Here is a 19291-nt window from a genome sequence, read left to right as displayed (position 1 = left end):
ATAAAGCATAGTAAATAGCCTCTGACCATGGCCAGAAAACTTAATAAAGCATAGTAAATAGCCTCTGACCATGGCCAGAAAACTTAATAAAGCATAGTAAATAGCCTCTAACCATGGCCAGAAAACTTAATAAAGCATAGTAAATAGCCTCTGACCATGGCCAGAAAACTTAAGCATAGTAAATAGCCTCTGACCATGGCCAGAAAACTTAATAAAGCATAGTAAATAGCCTCTGACCATGGCCAGAAAACTTAATAAAGCAAAGTAAATAGCCTCTGACCATGGCTAGCAAACTTATAGCATAGTAAATAGCCTCTGACCATGGCCAGAAAACTTAATAAAGCATAGTAAATAGCCTCTGACCATGGCCAGAAAACTTAATAAAGAAAAGTAAATAGCCTCTGACCATGGCCAGAAAACTTAATAAAGCAAAGTAAATAGCCTCTGACCATGGCTAGCAAACTTATAGCATAGTAAATAGCCTCTGACCATGGCCAGAAAACTTAAGCAAGTAAATAGCCTCTGACCATGGCTAGCAAACTTATTGCATATTAAATAGCCTCCAACCATGTCCAGCATACTTAATAAAGCAAAGTAAATGGTCTCTGACCATGGCCAGAAAACTTAATAAAGCAAAGTAAATAGCCTCTGACCATGGCAAGAAAACTTAATAAAGCAAAGTAAATAGCCTCTGACCATGGCCAGAAAACTTAATAAAGCAAACTACATAGTTTCTGACCATGACCAGAAAACTTAATAAAGCATAGTAAATAGCCTCTGACCATGGCCAGAAAACTTAATAAAGCAAAGTAAATAGCCTCTGACCATGACTAGCAAACTTATAGCAAAGCAAAGTAAATAGCCTCTGACCATGGCTAGCAAACTTATAGCATAGTAAATAGCCTCTGACCATGGCCAGAAAACTTAATAAAAGCATAGTAAATAGCCTCTGACCATGGCCAGAAAACTTAATAAAGCATAGTAAATAGCCTCTGACCATGGCCAGAAAAACTTAATAAAGCAAAGTAAATAGCCTCTGACCATGGCCAGAAAACTTAATAAAGCAAAGTAAATAGCCTCTGACCATGGCTAGCAAACTTATAGCATTGTAAATAGCCTCTGACCATAGCCAGAAAACTTAATAAAGCATAGTAAGTAGCCTCTGACCATGGCCAGAAAACTTAATAAAGCATAGTAAGTAGCCTCTGACCATGGCCAGAAAACTCAATATAGCATAGTAATTAGCCGCCTCTGACCATGGCCAGGAAAAACACCTTAAAAAATAAAGCATTGTAAATAGTCTTCCGACCCATGGCCAGAAAACTTAAGTAAATAGCATCTGACCTATGGACCAGAAAAAGAAAACTTAAGTAAATAGTCCTCTGTCCAATGGCCAGAAAACTTAATAAAGCATAGTAAAAATAGCCTCTGACCCATGGCCAGAAAAGAAAACGTTAAATAAAGCATAGGTAAATAGCCTTCTGACCATGCCAGAAAAAATTGTAATAAAGTAAAGTAAAAGAAGCCTTCTGACCATCGGCCAGAAAAAAAAAACCTCTTTAAATTAAAGCAAAGTTAAATAGCCTGTCTGACCTATGGCCAGAAAACCTTAAAGCAAAGTAAATATCGCCATCTGGACCTATGGCCAGAAAACCTTTAATAAAGCATAGTAAAATAGCCTGTGACCATGGCCAGAAAACTTTATTATCATAGTAAATAGCCTTCTGACCATGGACAGAAAAACTTAATAAAGGCAAAGTCAAATAGTCTCTGGACCATGTAGCCAGAAAACTTCAATAAAAGCAAAGTAAAAATAGTCTCTGACCATGGCCAGAAAAACTTAATAAAGACAAGTGGAATAGTCTCTGACCCATGGCCAGAAAAACTTAATAAAGCCAAAGTAAACATAGTCTTCTGGGACCATGGCCAGGGAAAAACTTAATAAAGCAAAGTAAAATAAGTTCTCTGGAACATGCCCTCAGAAAACTTAATCCAAATCAAAGTGAATAGTTCTCTGACCATGGCCCAGAAAACGTTAATAAAGCAAAGTAAATAGTCTCTGACCAACGGCCAGAAAACTTAATAAAGCATAGTAAATAGCCTCTGACCATGGCCAGAAAACTCAGTAAATAGCCTCTGACCACGGCCAGAAACTTAATAAAGCATAGTAAATAGCCTCTAACCATGGCTAGAAAACTTAATAAAGCAAAGTAAATAGCCACTGGCCATGGCTAGCAAACTTATACCATAGTAAATAGCCTCTGACCATGGCTAGAAAACTTAATATAGCAAAGTAAATAGTCACTGACTATGGCTAGCAAACTTAGTATATAGTAAATAGTTTCTGGCCATGGCTAGAAAACTTAGTATATAATAAATAACCTCTAACCATGGCTAGCAAACTTAGTAAATCATAGTAAATAGCCCCTGACCATGGCTAGCAAACTCAGTAAGAAAAGTATATAGACACACCATGGTTGAGAGCATAGAGCAGATGCCAAGTGCCCAGACTATATAATCAATATGCCAAGTAATATCTGGCATCAGATAACGAAGATTTGGTATGAAACCAAAAACAGTGATAATATTATAAGCCAAGCTTCGCTTACTTTATAGGGAAACATAGCTAAACCTAAGTTTACTCCTAGTACCATGGATGAACCTAGGTTTATGCATAGTTGTACCATTGCCAAGTATAGGTTTGTTCATGAAGTACCACAGCTAAGCAAGGGTCTAATGCTTTCTGTACCATAATTAAATATAGGACCGTTTGTTGTATTACTGAAACACAGGTAGTCAGAAATGTTAATGTTTTAAATTTTGATAAATAGTCGAGTTACTGAAATTTGTTTAAAAGGTAATTTTAATCTTTATGGTGACAAAATGAGTCATACCTGCACAAATAAGTACGTTGGCTAATTTTAAGAATTAATTTGAAAATAGATTTAAAAAAACAAGCCTTTTAAATGTATACGCTCTTAATTTCAAAAGAAAATTTAATGGTTAAAACAAACCCCACAAATATATATACAATTTATAAAACTACAATAACCTAATTATTTGAAAATATTATTTAAGACTTACATTAACTGAACTAGAAGCTCAGTCACGATAACTCAATCTGGAAAAAGTTGAAAATTTAAATTTAATTGCAGGGCTATTTTACGCTGAAGTTTAAATTCAAAGCATGTACTCTTAAAAAAAAAACATTTAAAATATCTAGGTTACTTAACAAAATTTTAAACAAACAAGAAACAGTTACTAATTAAAACCTTTATGCATAACACAGTAGGTTAAGGCAGCTTTTGAAAAAGGTACTCTTTTGAAACTATGCATAAGTATCCAAGTTAACGTCTGAAAAAGGAAACTTTTAAAACTATATATATAAGAACCATGAATCACGTTAACCTTGGAAAATGTACCTTTTAAAACAAACTAAACCCGTAAGTTAACTTCTGAAAATGGTAAATTTTAAGTATATATTAACATTAATTTACTTTAACATCTAAAAAAAGAACTTTTAAAAGTATATATAAGCACTTCAAGTCACGTTAATTTCTGAAAAGGTACCTTTAAAAACTATGTACAAACCCGTAAGTTAACTTCTGAAAATGGTAACTTTTAGAACCAAGTATATGTACATTAATTTACTTTTAACTTCCGAAAAAGGCAATACGGTCACATTAACTTCTAAAAAACGGCAATTTTTAAAACCAGGTACGGTCACATTAACTTCCGAAAAATGCAATTTTTAAAACTAAGTACTGCCACATTAATTTCTGAAAAAGGTGCCTTTTAAAGTCAGGTACTGACACTTTAAATTCTGAAAAAGGCAATTTTTAAAACTAGGTACTAGTGTACTTCTGTAAAACCCATCTTTGAAAACAAAAAGTAAACACATTAAGTAATAAAAACTTCTGAAAAAGTTGCTTTAAAAATATGTACAACCTCGCCAAGTTAGCTTTTCAAGTGAATCTTAACTCCGCGTCGGGTATTTCTTTGGAAATTACAGTTTCCTATCGTATTCGGGTTGCTTATTAAGAATTTACCGTTATTTTTGGGCGGTCAACTGTAATCAACCCCCAGGGGCCAGTACTAAACAATGCGAAATACATTGGACGCCCCAATCCCTAGTGGATGTCGTATTCGCGGTTACGTTCCTTGCAATCCGAGCGGAGTTATTCTTTAGAATCACCGCTTTTCAAATAGGTACTTTTTAAAACTTCATGCATAAACACTAAGTTACTTAAACTTCTGAAAAAGGTCCTATTAAAATAAATCCTATTATATACAAACATTAACCCAAATTGTTCACTTCTGTCAATAAAAAGTGTCCTATTATAAAAGGTCCTATCATATACAAACACATGAAGCCAAATTGTTAACTTCTGACAAAGGCACCATTTAGAACTATGTATGAGCACACTAAGTTTCGCTGACTTTTTGAAAAAGGCACTAGATAAAACTATGTATACATAAATCTATATACGAACAAGTTGACTAATGAAAAAAGTACCTCTTAAAACTACGTATAAAAGTTAACTTCTAATAAAGGTGCTTTTAAGTTAAATTCAGAAAATGACACAGTTAAAAAGTCATGTACAAACACACTACGTTGACTAATGAAAAACCATGTTCAAACCCTCAAGTTGAATTCAGAAAAGAGTACCTTTCAAAAAACTATAATTATGTAAAAGCTCATTGATTTACAGTAACTTTTTGGAAAAAGGGTGCTTTTAAAACTCTACATAAGCACATAAGTCACGTTAACTTCTGGAAAAGGGTGATTTTAAAACTAAGCACAAACACATAAGTTAACTTCTGGAAAAAATGTACATTTAAAACAAAGCGCAAGCACTTCCTTTTAAAACCAAGCACAAGCACAGAAGGAAAAGGGAGAAAAAGGAAGCTGGAAAAGGTACTTTTAAAACTAAGCACAAGGATAGAAGTTAACTTCTGGAAAAAGGTACCTTTTAAAACTATGTACAACCACATTAACTTGACTGATCTAATGGTCCTACCACCTTAAAAGTAAAAAAAAAAAATATAAAATTAAATAGCTTGTTGGTTCAAAACCTCCTATAATGCCTACAGGATAGGTTTCAGGCTCTGCTTCCAATCCCAAAACGGTTCAGTATAGGTGGGGAAAAAAAAAAGTCGGTTCAGTATAGGTGGGGAAAAAAAAAGTAAGTGGTTTAGATACGAGAAAGGTAGGGCACCTCACCTTTGGTTTTGCCAAGTTTTGGTATAGAAAACCAAACGTCTGGGAGCTTATGCTCAGTTGTTGACAGTATTCCATTTCTCACTTTGAGAACTGTTTTTGGATTTTGTCTTGAATTCACACAGACCTAGAAAGACAGTTTCAAAATAGTAATGAAAACATTGATTTATTGTATACATTGTACAATAAAATCAGAATGCATTTTTTTTTAGTTTAGGCTGAACTTGAAATCACAAATACCTGGAAAAAGAGTTTCAAAATAGTAATTCATGGTATAAATTTTAAAATAAACTTCTTCTCAATTTAGGTTGAACTTTATTTCATAATGGGTAAAATCTAAAGGAGAGCTCCGTCTATTGTTTGCAGAACAATATATATTTTTCAGATGTATTTTTTATTGATTATGCTTAAACTGATCATTAATATTGGTGGCATCCAGCAATTACACCCCTGTTCCTATCTAACAATCTTGGGGGACCCCAGTGGGAACCGGGGTTTTTGGGTGGGGGAGAGCAGGAGAAAAGTGATTTCCAAGGCACTACCTAACCAAACAAACCACCTAACCTAACCTACCTAGGCCTAGCGGGGGTACGAAGCCCCCCTTAAGGGCACTACCTTGCCTGCACACTTCATGACAATTCCGAAAAAATTTGAGCGGCCATTAGGCTAACCGAGAGACAATACTCCAGCATATTTCACACGATAATCAAAATAGCTTACTTTACATAGGTTTTATCGCACCGAAAGGCATTTTTGTTCAAGTCAAGACGGCACTTTTCCTTACAAGTCGGGCAAATGTGTTCACTCTTGATTAAACAGGGATTTTGGGCAAAAGTTACGAGCCTTTCTATATGCCCATAATAATAGTTTGTGAAATCTCTATAATTCAAGTAACAATTTTCACACACTGTGGGGAAACTTTCCAGGGGAACAAAATCAGAGCTTGTAGACGGTCGTGCTAATTCACTCATGGCGCTAGTGCAAGTAACGCTTAATTGGAGAAAATAGATGTATTTGCCAAAAAAATTTACGTCTTGGTAACATTAAATATTATCATTGGTTCAAAACGCTGTGCTTTCTGTTGTTTCAGAGAAAATTGAAACGTGCTTATTTACGATTGGATATTGTCTATAATGATGTCACTTTTTGGGTGGAGTTTTTCTCGTGACGTCATTCGGTAGGTGTGGTTTCCCCATGACAATTCGAGACTGCGCAGCACACAAACGAACGAACAGGAGCTCATTAAAATAGGCGATACGACAGAGACAACAACATGAAGGACTTTTTTTGTAGGTACAAATATTCAAGTTGTGTTTTCTAGACAGATAGGACTTACCGCCACTAATTTCCGTCTTCCTTAGAACATACTTAGTATCTTCTTTCAAGGTATAAACACATCTATACTAAAAATCGGCCGGAGCACTTACCAACCTGTAAAATCACAATATTGAAAGTAAATTGTATTTTTCCTAACTAAACAAACCCGAGGTTGCTACGCCGAAAGTAATTCCTCATGTAAAGGACCGAGGGTTTGTTATATCGCGTAGGAACAAACTATTATATATTTATTCATGGTGCACAAGATTGCGACGTAGGTTTAATAAATTCGTGCTATTGTTTTAAAGTAAATTATAAATTTAGGTTTGTATTGAAGTCATAATGAAATGAAAAAGTTTAAAATATCGATTATCGTGCACAAGATAACGACCTAAGTTTAGTTTTTTCGATCTTATTCCTGCTATTTCAAAGTAAAACGTACATTAAGCTTTAAAGTAAATTGAAGTCTTCTTAAAAAAAAAAAGATAACAGGTCTGATATTGCAAAACGTGCTGCGTGGGCCTAAAATACCTGACTGCTATTTGCTGCTTAAATGAAACAAAAACAGAATTAAGGTATATAGTACTTATTAATTTATAAACAGAAATCCTATGTTTTCAAAAGGATGTCAGGTGGACTTGAATACCAACCTTCTTAATTAGTACAAGGCAATCCAGTTGTGAAACTAAAAGTTGCACTGACTATCAAATTGTGAAATTAAAAGTAGACCAATAACTCAAATTATATAGCAATGCTCCCCATTTAAAGGTTTGGTTTTGTGCCATGTTCTAAAAAAAAATTCTAGTACAAAGCTAGTTAATCCCAAACCAGTCATGTAGGCTTCCAATTACGATATACGAACTAAAAACTTAATGAGCTAACTTATGAAAGTTACTTAAGATGCAAAAATAAAGTTAAATATTTAAGTACACATTTTAAACAATGAAAGATTAGGTACTGAAATATTGATTTAACTCGCACTGGTTAGTTACACATGAACGAAAACGGATAAATGTTTATTTCGCACTGGGAGTAACAAAACGAACAATTGTAACCTTGAGACTAAATGACATTAAATTAAGCCCCAAGTCAAAAAGAATGTTAACAGATAACTATGAATGAAATAGGTCATTTAGGCAAAACTCAAAGCACTGGGGCCCATTAGGAAGTAACAACTAGGACTTCAAATGACAGCCGAATTGAAAAAATGTTAAAAACTACAAAATAATAGTTTAAATCTAGCTAATAACTCCGCGTCGGGTATTTCTTTGGAAATAACAGTTAACTGCAGTATTCGGGTTGCTTATTAAAAATTTAGTTATTTGGGGGCGGGGTTGACTGTAATTAACCCCCAGGGGCCAGTACTAAACACGGCGAAATACATTTGACGCCCAAATCCCTAGTGGCTGTCGTATTCACGAGAACGTTCCTTGCAGTCTGCGCGGAGTTATTGCCTAGAATTACCGCAAAATCTTCAAAAACGTCAAAATAATAGTAAAGGAAAAACCTTTGCTCAAACTGCTACAGTTTACGGTAATTTTATGTAATTTCACCGCACGCGGATTTGGTTTATTAACGAGACCTTTTAATGAATGCTAGCTGCTATGTACCGGCTCCTACGTACCACTTGTTTGGTTTATATGTACCATTGTTGGGATGCTATGTACTGGCTCTTATGTACCACTACTTTGACTTGTATGCACCAAACAAGGCTGCTATGTGCCAGATACCAAGTAAGGAAATAAGAACACACAAGGAGATAAAACACAAAACCATAATCAAATTGAAATTGTATACATTTATTAAAAGTTGTGAAGCAATAAAATTCAGCAAGCTGCACATTGTTAATACAATGTTTGTTGCCATATTTCATCCAAACAACACAACCATAAACACAAAAACCATACAATAATAATAACCATTAAAATTGCATACAATAATTAAAAGTTGTCAAGCAATAGAATTCAGCATGCTACATTGTTGATACATTCTTATTCATCTACACGATCCATCAGTTCGGCACAGCGGTTTAGAAAGTCTGATGTTGATATGAATTTGTTCTCATATTTCATCCGTAGGTCATCAAGGGCAATTTGGTTTTTGACAGCATGCTTCCTTTGGTATCTGTGCATTTTCTTTTGTTTATCTAGTTTTAAATGATGATAATTCTATTGGCTTCATCATGGAGAATACTAATTAAGAAGTACATGTTAATTGAATTGGTTTTTGCTACTCTGTTAATCGCATGGTGCCACCCTTCTACATCGTTGTTAGTCCGAACAGGGCGTTTGTAACAGCTCCAAGAATGTGGAGGATGCATCTCATTCCTGATCCATATTTTATTATAGTAAGTAATGAGATCTTTTAATCGTTGATCAGGAAGTGGCTGGCTAGTGATATGGCGAAAAGCTGGCTCTATATGTGATGGAGGTAAGTTTGGCAGCGCCATTAACTGCTGAAAGAATTGTCTTACAGCGAGTTGATTTATATAGGCATTTTGTAGACCTAGTGTTTTTACTCTTCGGTACTCTGCTTGGGCCCAGTGAAACCAGCAGCCATGAATGGAAGCCTCGGGAAGGCACACTCGCACTGCCGACCATAGTGCTTTCTCAAAATCCACAACAACCTCACAAACTGATGTTGGTGTTAACTCAGTGATTTTTCTTAGGACAGCTACGTAGTCCTTTTTCTTTCTTCTTGACATTAGGACAAAGCACAATGGAACCTGTTTCAAAATTTCATCCTTCTTTATAAAATGACAATTTGTCCAAAATTGCATTTTTCCTAACTATACAAACCTGAGGTCCTTTTACAATAGGAAGGTACTAGCGGCAGCTGGATAGGTCGTAAGCTTTCGAACAAGGGGTTCGGTAGTTAACTGCTTGTCCGACAGGCGCGCGCCTGCGCGACTGGGAGGTAAACAAATCACTTTTGCTTTGGCCCAAGCAAAAACTGCAGAGTGAGGGGTGGCATGAGGTGGGGCTATGTGTAAAAGGACCTCAGGTTTGTATAGTTAGGAAAAATGCAATTTTGGACAAATTGTCATTTGTTCCGACACGGCATACAAACCCTTCGGTCCTTTTACAATAGGAAGACTCACTTCTTGGTGGGTGGAATCTGAGTCTTTTGTGAACAGACTGGTGTTCGCCCAACCTTGGAAGCCTCCCTGGTCGTAAGAGCGAGGGAGGGATCCAAGCCTCTGTCCGATTGATCGGGGTGTGCACCGCAGGATCAATGGTCAGACCTCTGGACCGAGTACTAAGAGAGAGGCATGCGTATCTCTTCGTACCAGCAATGCAAGAACTTGTTCCTGTACAGGAGCAAATATAAAGTCATGGGTTTGACTCTTGTAGGCATCCACTTCCCCCCCTTGTAGAAGGAAGTGGTGGATATTCTGCTCCTATCCCTACTGAAAGGGATATTGGATGGGGCTCTATCATATAGCTCACCTGCATCTCGTCCTCATCCAGCGTAGTGACGACCATGGCCCTCTGCCCACAGGTAGAGGGGAAGGAAAAGATGGGAAGAGAGAGCCAGTCACTCACTCACTCACACATCCATCCACACAGTCACACCAGGACTCGATGCTGTTCAGCCTGCGAGGGTCTGGGTTAGCTACACAACTTGTTGAGCAGCCACCACGGGTCCCAAGGAAAACGTATCCAAGGACCTGTGGGCAATATCCCGAAGGTAGAAGGACGTAAACGGTAGTCTGGTTAGCCCAGACCCCTGCCTTCAGGACCTGCGCCACGGAGAAGTTCTTGCGAAACGCCAACGAGGGGCCAATACTTCTGACTTCGTGAGCTCTCGGACGGGACGTACGGATGTCGTCACTACCATCAGCCTCATACGCCCTCCTGATGACCTCACGCAGCCAGAATGAAAGAGTGTTCTTGGATACTTCCTTCTTGGTGACCCCGGTGCTAAACGAAGATGGCGTCGACACTCAGGCCTGAGGTGTCGAGTTCTCTTCAGATAGCGCCGTAGCGCCCTCACAGGACAAAGCAGCATCTCATCCGCATCATTATCGGTGAAGTCCAATAGGGAGGGAATCGTGAATGACTCGAACCTGTCATCAGGGACTGACGTTTCTGAGTCTTCGCAACGAAGTTCGGGACGAAATCGAGCGTCACGGATCCCCATCCCCTGGAGTGTCGTACATCATAGGAAAGACCATGAAGTTCCCCTACTCTCTTCGCCGATGCCAGGGCCAGCAAGAAGAGGGTCTTGAGGGTCAGATCCCTGTCTGACGACTCTCGGAGTGGCTCGAACGGTGTTCGAGTCAGACTCCTAAGGACGAGAGTCACGTCCCAGCGCAGGGGGCGTGAGTTCCCTGGGTGGGCAAGACCTTTCGAAGCTCCTCATAAGCAAGGAGATCTCGAACGAGTTCGAGATGTCCAACCCCCTCAGTTTCAGGACGAGCGCCAAGGCGGCTCTGTATCCTTTAACTGTGGGGACTGAGAGGAGCTTCTCTCGGCGAAGAAAAACGAGGAAATCCGCTACCTGCTGAAGAGTGGCTCTGAGAGGAGATAGACCCCGTCTACGACACCACCACAGAAGACGGCCCACTTCCCCTGGTACACAGCTGCAGAGGACTGACGGACGTTTCCAGCCATCTCTGTTGCTGCGCTACGAGAAAAGCCTCTCGTTCGCAAGAGATGGTGGATAACAGCCAGCCGTGAAGACGTAGGGACTGGACTGCTCGGTGGTACCGCTCGACGTGTGGCTGGGCGAGAAGGTTGTGCCAAGGGGGAATCTCTCTCGGTTCTCCTGCGAGAAGAGCCAGCAGGTCCGGATACCAAATGGCCTGTGCCATTTGGGAGCCACCAGGATCATCCTGAGATTCGGGGTGACCAGCGCTCGACTGATCACCTTGCGAATCAGGCTGAACGGGGGAAAGGCATAGGCGAAGAGGTTGTCCCACGGGTGTTGAAGAGCGTCCTCTGCAGCTGCCCATGGGTCCGGCACGGCCGAGAAGAACACCTGGAGCTTCCTGTTGTGCCGGGTGGCGAACAGATCCACGACTGGTCGCCCCCACAGGTCGAAGAGCCTTTCCGCCACGTCCTGGTGTAGAGACCATTCGGTCCCTATCACCTGATCCCGACGGCTGAGCGTGTCTGCTACTACATTCCTCTTCCCCTGGAATGTAGGCTGCCGACAGCTCTATTGAGTGTGCCTGAGCCCACTCGTGCACCTGCCGAGTCAACTGGTACAACGGGAGAGACACTAGGCCCCCCTGTTTGTTGACGTAAGCCACCACCGTGGTGTTGTCGCACATCAACACCACTGAGTGTCCCATCAAGCGGTCCTGAAACTCTTGGAGAGCGAGGAACGCTGCCTTGAGTTCCAGAACATTGATGTGAAGGTGCTTGTCGTTCTCGTCCCACACTCCTGAAGTCAGCAACTCCTCCAGGTGTGCGCCCCATCCCTCGGTCGATGCGTCTGAGAACAGCTGCATGTGGGGGGCCGGGGGGGAGTGCGCAGGGTGGCACTCCTCCTTAAGAGGTTCCTGTCGTCGAGCCACCAGGCTAGGTCCTGCCTCACCTCCTGTGTCAGTGACACTGAAAGCTGAGGGGATCCGTCGCCTGTGACCAACTCTCCTTTAGTCTCCACTGAAGAGACCGCAGGTGAAGACGCCCGTGAGGGAACTAACTTCCTCGAGTGACGACAGGTGTCCGATCACGACTTGCCATCGCTGAGCTACCTGTTCCTGCCGAGACCAGGAACTGGTTGGCTGCCTCCCTGAATCTGCTGATCCGCGAGTCTGCGGGGAAGACTCGCCCTGCTACCGTGTCGATCAGCATACCCAGGTACTTCATCCTCTGCTTGGGCTCGAGATCGGACTTTTCGAAGTTCACAACGATCCCCCAGATCGCGACAGAACTCGAGCAGTCGATCCCTGTCCTGTAGCAACTGCGAGCGGGAGCTCGCCAGGACTAACCAATCGTCGAGATACCTCATCAGACGTATCCCGTGCGAATGGGCCCAAGCAGACACCAGAGTGAACACTCGCGTGAACACCTGTGGGCGGTTGAGAGACCGAAGCACAGTGCCCTGAACTGGTACACCGTCCCGTCGAGGATGAAGCGGAGGTACTTTCTGGAGGACTGATGAATGGGTATTTGGAAATACGCATCCTTCAAGTCCACTGAAAGCATGAAATCGTTCTCCCTGATGGAGTCGAGCACTGAGCGTGCCGTCTCCATCGTGAACCGGGTCTGGCGAACAAACCGGTTCAGGGGAGAGAGATCTATCACCGGGCGCCAGCCTCCCGTAGACTTTTCCACCAGGAAGAGTCGACTGTAAAAGCCCGGTGACTGATCCGTGACGATCTCTACAGCTCTCTTGCTCAGCATGGTCTTGATCTCCTGTCTGAGTGCTACGTCCTTCGATGACCCTGGAACGTACGACTGCTGTTGGACCGGGTTGGAGGTGAGGGGTGGCCGAGATTCGAAGGGTAATAGATATCCCTCCCGAAGGACATCTACAATCCAGCGTCTCGGCGCCGTAGCGCTGCCAAGTTGCCCAATGGCTGGCCAGGCACCCCCCCACTTCCGGCAGCAGGTGAGGGGGAACGCCGTCCCTAGCGTTTCCCCCCTTTCTTCGACTTCTTCCCAGAGCCTCCACGGGATGAGGAGGGCTGGGAGGAGGGCTGGTTACGGCTCCCCTTGCTAGAAGTCGAAGAAGACAGAGTCATTCCTCGGGGCTTCGACGCAGCAACCGTCTTAGCAGCCGAGGAAGCGCTAGCCGAGCTCTTAGACTTGGCCGCAGTCCGAGGCTGCCCAGAAGCCTTCGAGACTGCCTGGTGAACCAGACGGTCACTGTCATCAGTGCGCCGTCTGTCCACCGCAGCGTCCACCATCTCTCCTGGGAAGAGAGACGTGGAACTCCGTAGAGGTCCGTTTCGAAGCCCCAACGCCGCCTCACGCCCGGCCGCCCTGGAAACCCGAGTAAGGACAGCGTCCCTTCGTCGGAGAACCAGGTTGGCCCACAGGTTCACCGTCTGGTGGGCAAGGAAGGAGATGGCTCTTCCCCCAGACTGGCAAAGTCTCCTGAAGGCCGAGTCCTCTTCGGAGAAATCCCCCCGGAGTTGGCTGCGACCTTAGATACTGTGAGGGACCACAGATCTAGCCAGAGACGGCCTGGAAAGCTGCCATGGCGGTAGATTCCAGGCCTAGTGCCTCTTGCTGCGAGAACCACAGGTTCTCGGACAGGAGCTGTTGCAGAGACACACCCGGAGTCAGCCTAGCTAACTCCGGGTTGACCTGTTTGGGCGGCATCGGGTCTTCAGATGGCACGTAAAACCGCCGCTGTCGTAGCAGAGGAGGTGGAAGCAGCTTGTTCGACCTGCCAGACTTGAGCGAACCGCTTGCCCGGTTAGGACAACAAGCGATTCAACCTGGTCCAGCACTGAGTCCGCAAGCTGTGAACGCGGCAAACCCACCGTCGGTCTGGGTTCCCTCTTCGGGCCCCAGAACGACTCGAGCCGGGACGTGGGCTCGGATTGGTGGGAGCGGCGATCCTTCCCCGAGGTCGTTGTGCTGACGAATCAGCGCAATAACCTCGGCAAAGTTCCTCTGGATCTCGGGCGTGATAGCATCCTGTGGAGTCGGACCGTCCAGTCCCTCAAACAGGAGCATCTCCCGAGACCCTCCTCCCTCAAGGAGAGGAGCAGCGACAGCCCCCTCTCGGTCTCCTCCAACCACCTGTGCGTACGACCTGGCTGGTCCGAGAACCGAGCCTGGTATGTACGACGAGTGGCGGGATCCTGAGGGGCGCACCCCTCACGATCACTCCTCCAATACCTCGCCCTCCCGGTTGTTGAAACCCGAGGAGGTTTTGAAATGGTATGGGCAGAGGCAGACCTGACGCTCCCTCCTCGGCTCGCTGGCAGAACCAGTGGGCTTGGAGGACTGCAGGCGATCGCCAACCCGCGGTGGTGATCGAGCTGCAGACCTAGTCGAGCCGTCTCGCTGTGGAGAACGGCTGGACCGAGAACAGCGGCCCCGGTCTCGTGTGTCAGAGGAGCTGGTGCTGGTCGCCGTACCCGATCGCTCTCTGCGAGAGCGACGGTCAGGCGACCGGCGAGCTCCACTGTCACTGTAGATCGGTGCGTATCCTCACGGTGCGTCAGTTCGCTGGCACCAGCCGTGGCTGGTGCCGGCGAACAGGGGGACCTCTTCCCAGCCTCAGCCCGTGGCCGGTCATGGACCGTCACGTCCGCCCGGGTAGCCAGCTGTTCGCCGTGAGAGCGAGAGCTGGTCTGGTGAGAGCCGCGTGAAAAGAGGCGGTGTCACCAGTCTTCCGCTCCGTGCCGTGAACCAGACGCTGAGCGGACTCAGAGGTCTGGTTCCTGGCTGCACGGTCACTGTTAGGCGACCGTACACTCGGTACCTCTCGCGAACGAGCGGCCGAGCCGGATCCTGCTGCTGTGGCCGACCCACTGACAGCAGGCGAGGAAGTGCCGGTGTTAGCCGGCACCCCTCTGGTCCCCGTAGTCTTCTTCCTTGCGGAGAGAGACGGGTCCTGCTCCCGAAGGAGCAGGGCGACCAGCGGAAGAACCCCCGTCTCACCGGAGCGAGACGGGCCCTTAGAAGTTCCCGAAGGAGACTTCTTAGGGGGGGGGGAGGCAACCTTCTTCTTCTTAGGCGGTGGGGCCTTAGAAGAAGAAGGGGAAGAGGCGGCAGACGACGACGACGACGAAGAAGACGATGAAGACGACGACGACACCTTCCTCCTCTTCTTCTTCTTCTTCGTCAACCTCCTCAGGACCGACGTCAGGTCTGTCATCCAGGACGGAGCTGGGGCTGCTGTTGCCGAAGCAACAGGGCCCGGACGTACCTGTCCGAACAGACCAGCATCGGGAGCAGCGGCGCCAGGAACAGGAACAACATCAGCAGGTGCGAGCATCACAGGAACGGCAGTCGAGACGGCAGGAGCAGGAACAGGGACAGCAGCGGTGGTCACGGCAGGTACGGCAGGCTGTGTGGGCGGTCCAGGTGGTCGAACCAGCGGCACAGACGTCCTCGGTACCGGTGGGAGGTCCAGGGGCGAGCTCTTCGGGCACATGAAGTCCGGTCGCGGCAGCACGGCAAACCCAGGTGGCGGCATCACACTCCCCCGAGTTACGGCGACTGGCCCCTGCACCGATTTGTGTGGGTGTCACAGAGACCGCGTGCTGGGTGTACACCAGGTGAGGAGGTGACGCGTAGCCGGGTGTTGTAAGGGTCGTGGTGGTGGTTGTGACCGTTGCATGAGTGACCGCCACGGAGCCAGCGAGATGATAGAGCAGCCCCTGGACACTCGGCACGCCCTGCAGCCCCAACGATGCCCACACCTGTCCGAGGTCATCCTTCACGGCAACCGCACCTGAGGAGGCAAAAGTCGGGTGATTAGAAGGATCCTCTACCCGCTCGCGCGAAGACGAGCGGATAGAGGACCCAGAGTACAACTCTACGTCAGGGTATCTAGCGCCCTCCTCCACACTCGACACGTCAGGAGAGGAGAAGGACCTAGACACCCCCCCGAAGGGGAAGGCCGCGAGACGTGGAAGTTGAGCGGGCGGCAGGAAAGAAGACGAAGTGTCCGTCACCAAAGGAGTCGCGGGAGAGCTTTCCGACGACTCCTTTGCAGGCCTTCGCTTCTTCCTGCCCTCATACAAAGTCCACTGCGCCTCCGACCAGTCATTACATACATCACAGGGCTCGGCCCGGGTGCATTCGCGCCCCCGACACCGAGCACACAAAATATGAGGGTCAATCTCTGGGAACGATCTAAACTTCCCACATTACGCCCTTCGATACCCGGGCAAAGTCTCCTTGGGGTAGCAAGGCGAGGAGATTCCATCATATTCAATTGAAGCAGTAATTATTATGCAAAGAGAGAATGATTGTACTTACAATACTCTTTCATACACAATTACAACCAAATACTCAGAAAGCAAACGACGAGCAGCGGGCAGAGAGCGTCGAACACACACGTCCATCCACTGTGAGGCCGAAAGCAAAAGTGATTTGTTTACCTCCCAGTCGCGCGCGCGCGCCTGTCGGACAAGCAGTTAACTACCGAACCCCTTGTTCGAAAGCTTACGACCTATCCAGCTGCCGCTAGTACCTTCCTATTGTAAAAGGACCGAAGGTTTGTATGCCGTGTCGGAACAAACTGTGGACACTTAAAAGTTGAACAAAAGGGGTACGAACAAGTTTAAAAGTGCCGTCCACGTACCAAGTTTTAGACTTGGACATGTGTTGCAACTGAATAGATGTTGCAAATATGAGATGCCGTTGCCCATTTTCAAATAGATCAACTTTAAAGTCCTGGGGAACTTGATCTCTGTTTAATTCAAAACTGGTATCTTCAGGGTATTTTGGACGTTGTTCTCTGGCGCGAATGTGCATCTGAATAGTGTGTTTATATTTGGTAAGGGAACATCTGAATTTTCACAGCTTGAGAGTGCTTTCTTGACTATTTCCCCAGATGATGCAAATGGGCATTCCAAAGCTGACTTTTTAGCGAAAGCTCGTGTTGATGATTTGAGTTCAGCACCAGGATCCCCAGGATGTGTGTGTTGGTGGTGTCCACTTTTGAAGTTCATTGTTCCTACTTGCTGTGAAATTGTTGCATAGCACTTTTTACCGGGTATAACTTTGTAATGGTTTATATTAACTTTGTAAAGTTTAATATCACAATTTACATAAGGTACTTATGTGTTAATACTATTTGAGGTACATAGCAGCCATGCATGGTACATAGCAGCCATGCATGGTACATAGCAGCCAGGGATGGTACATAGAAGCCGGTGGTACATAACAGCCAACGGTACATAGGCGCCTGTTCCCTTTTGATCAACTGAATATAAAAAATGGTACCTGTGAGGCAGTACAGGTGGGATGACGCGAGAAATTCACCTCATTTCGTTTACGGTTTATGTTACTCCCCGAATGGCTGGTGCTAAGCAAAGTCCCCAGGAGACTTTCTGCCTAAAAACGAGCAAAATGAGGTAAATTTCTCAAATTAACACACTTGTCCTGCGTACACATAAGGAAAAGGCGGAAAAATGTTCAAATTGTTACAGTATATGCCTCAAGTTAACTTACCTGTGCTGCAGAGCGCATACCCGTTTTCTATACCCAGTCAAAAGCTCGCACTAACATGCAATGTCTCCGTGCGGAGAAACCACTCAATTTCCTTCTGGGAACTCCGCAATCGAGACGATAAAACGAAGATGATTCGTCAGAACTGACCATAGGATCGTCCAGTGGAGACTGAAGACTTAAATACACATTAAAACCGCGGTGAAATTGAAACGGAAACTGAGGAAACCAAATCAAACCACCTATCCTTTCCTTACGTTTACCCCAAAGACAATAAACGAAAGATGGGAAACTGACTATTTATACCATTAAAAAAAACGTCATCCAACCCGTCAGGATGCGCGCCATCTATTGATTATGCCCTCAACTAAAACTCGGCTTGTGGCGTAGTGCGGCTTTTTTAAATGTTTAAAATTTATTCTTATGCTCAATAAACTTCTCTTTATAAATTATTGAATACTAAATCGATTAATATTGCTTGTTAACATGATTATATGGCTCTATCATAGCTTATGACTTATATATTAGGCATTTCTGAATCATTAAATAAAATCCTTCAGTTAATGTAACATTAATTGCTAAGTATCTTTATCTAAAATTGAGAGGGCAGTTAGAATGAAACAAACTTATTCTCATATTATCTTATTATTTCACCAATATAGTATACAGTAATTATTTTCCTTTTTTTGGGCTTGTGCTTATGATTGTATACTGTACATACCTAAGCAACTGTACACAAATGTTCTTGCAAAGAACATAAACAAAGTAAAAGAAATGGCACATGCTTCATTTGCATGCAATAGTCATACAAGTCATGCAAACAAAACATGCATATATCAGAATTTAAATAGCAAACAAAAGCATGGGATGATCAAAACCAATAATATGAAATCAAAATGAAAAAGCAGACTTAACTTGCATGCTGATTAGGCAAAAGTTAAGCAATATTTGTTAATAAAATAAACTAAAAAAAAGTACAACAACAAAGTAGTAAAAGTAAGGTACCCTTTTATAACAAATGCAATGCTGTATTTTACAGAATACTGTATAAGCAAAAATCTAGGTTTAACTTAATTTCCATAAAAGCAAATAAAAATTGAAATCACAAATCAAATAGGAAACAAACCTATTTATAACAATTTATTAAAATCTCATAGCCCAATTGTGGGAGTTCTCAAAAATGCATATTCAATTGGCACCCTTTTATGAAGGTAATGTAAACAACACTTCTGCCTGGTATTTTCTAGTAAATGCCATTTCTGCAAGAAGCATGCACATTCCTAAAAAAATTTGAAACAATTATTTCTAATTGACTTGAACCATGTTTCTTTTTGCATCATGTACAGTACAAGCAAATATCATAGGTTTTCACAACTTGTTTTGCCAATTTATTACTACTGTATTACTGCGTACATTTGATGCCTAAATGGTACATTTACTTTGGATACTATGTGGGGTGTTGGTACCAATTACAAGATTTCATTAAAAAAAATTGAACAATTATGAGCATATAATGCAGAAACTTAGATGAAACGGTAAGAATGGATCTTGTGGGAGCAGATATGCTGGTTTGCATGTAATTTTCTTTTATTTTGAATGCTTTTATCCATACATATAGGAAAATTCAATCATAGATTAAAAGGTTAGTGAACTTGAAATT

At 43.8% G+C, this 19291-nt stretch overlaps 1 long non-coding RNA gene and 1 pseudogene across 1 annotated transcript; both read right to left on the bottom strand.

Annotated features, from left to right (window-relative positions):
* Window positions 1-3084: 3084 nt before the first annotated feature.
* LOC135208949 (uncharacterized) lies at window positions 3085-17867 on the bottom strand. Its single transcript, XR_010313251.1, has 3 exons — window positions 17635-17867; window positions 5225-5348; window positions 3085-3121 (listed from the first exon to the last, which is right to left on the bottom strand). It is a non-coding gene; the product is annotated as an uncharacterized LOC135208949 (long non-coding RNA).
* LOC135209008 (uncharacterized) lies at window positions 8254-17362 on the bottom strand (annotated as a pseudogene).
* Window positions 17868-19291: the final 1424 nt, after the last annotated feature.

The sequence above is a fragment of the Macrobrachium nipponense genome, chromosome 37, assembly GCF_015104395.2.
Source record: "Macrobrachium nipponense isolate FS-2020 chromosome 37, ASM1510439v2, whole genome shotgun sequence".
Classification (NCBI taxonomy): Eukaryota; Metazoa; Arthropoda; class Malacostraca; order Decapoda; family Palaemonidae; genus Macrobrachium; species Macrobrachium nipponense.
Note: the sequence above shows the minus strand (reverse complement) of the source record. Positions and strands in the feature narration are given on the sequence as shown.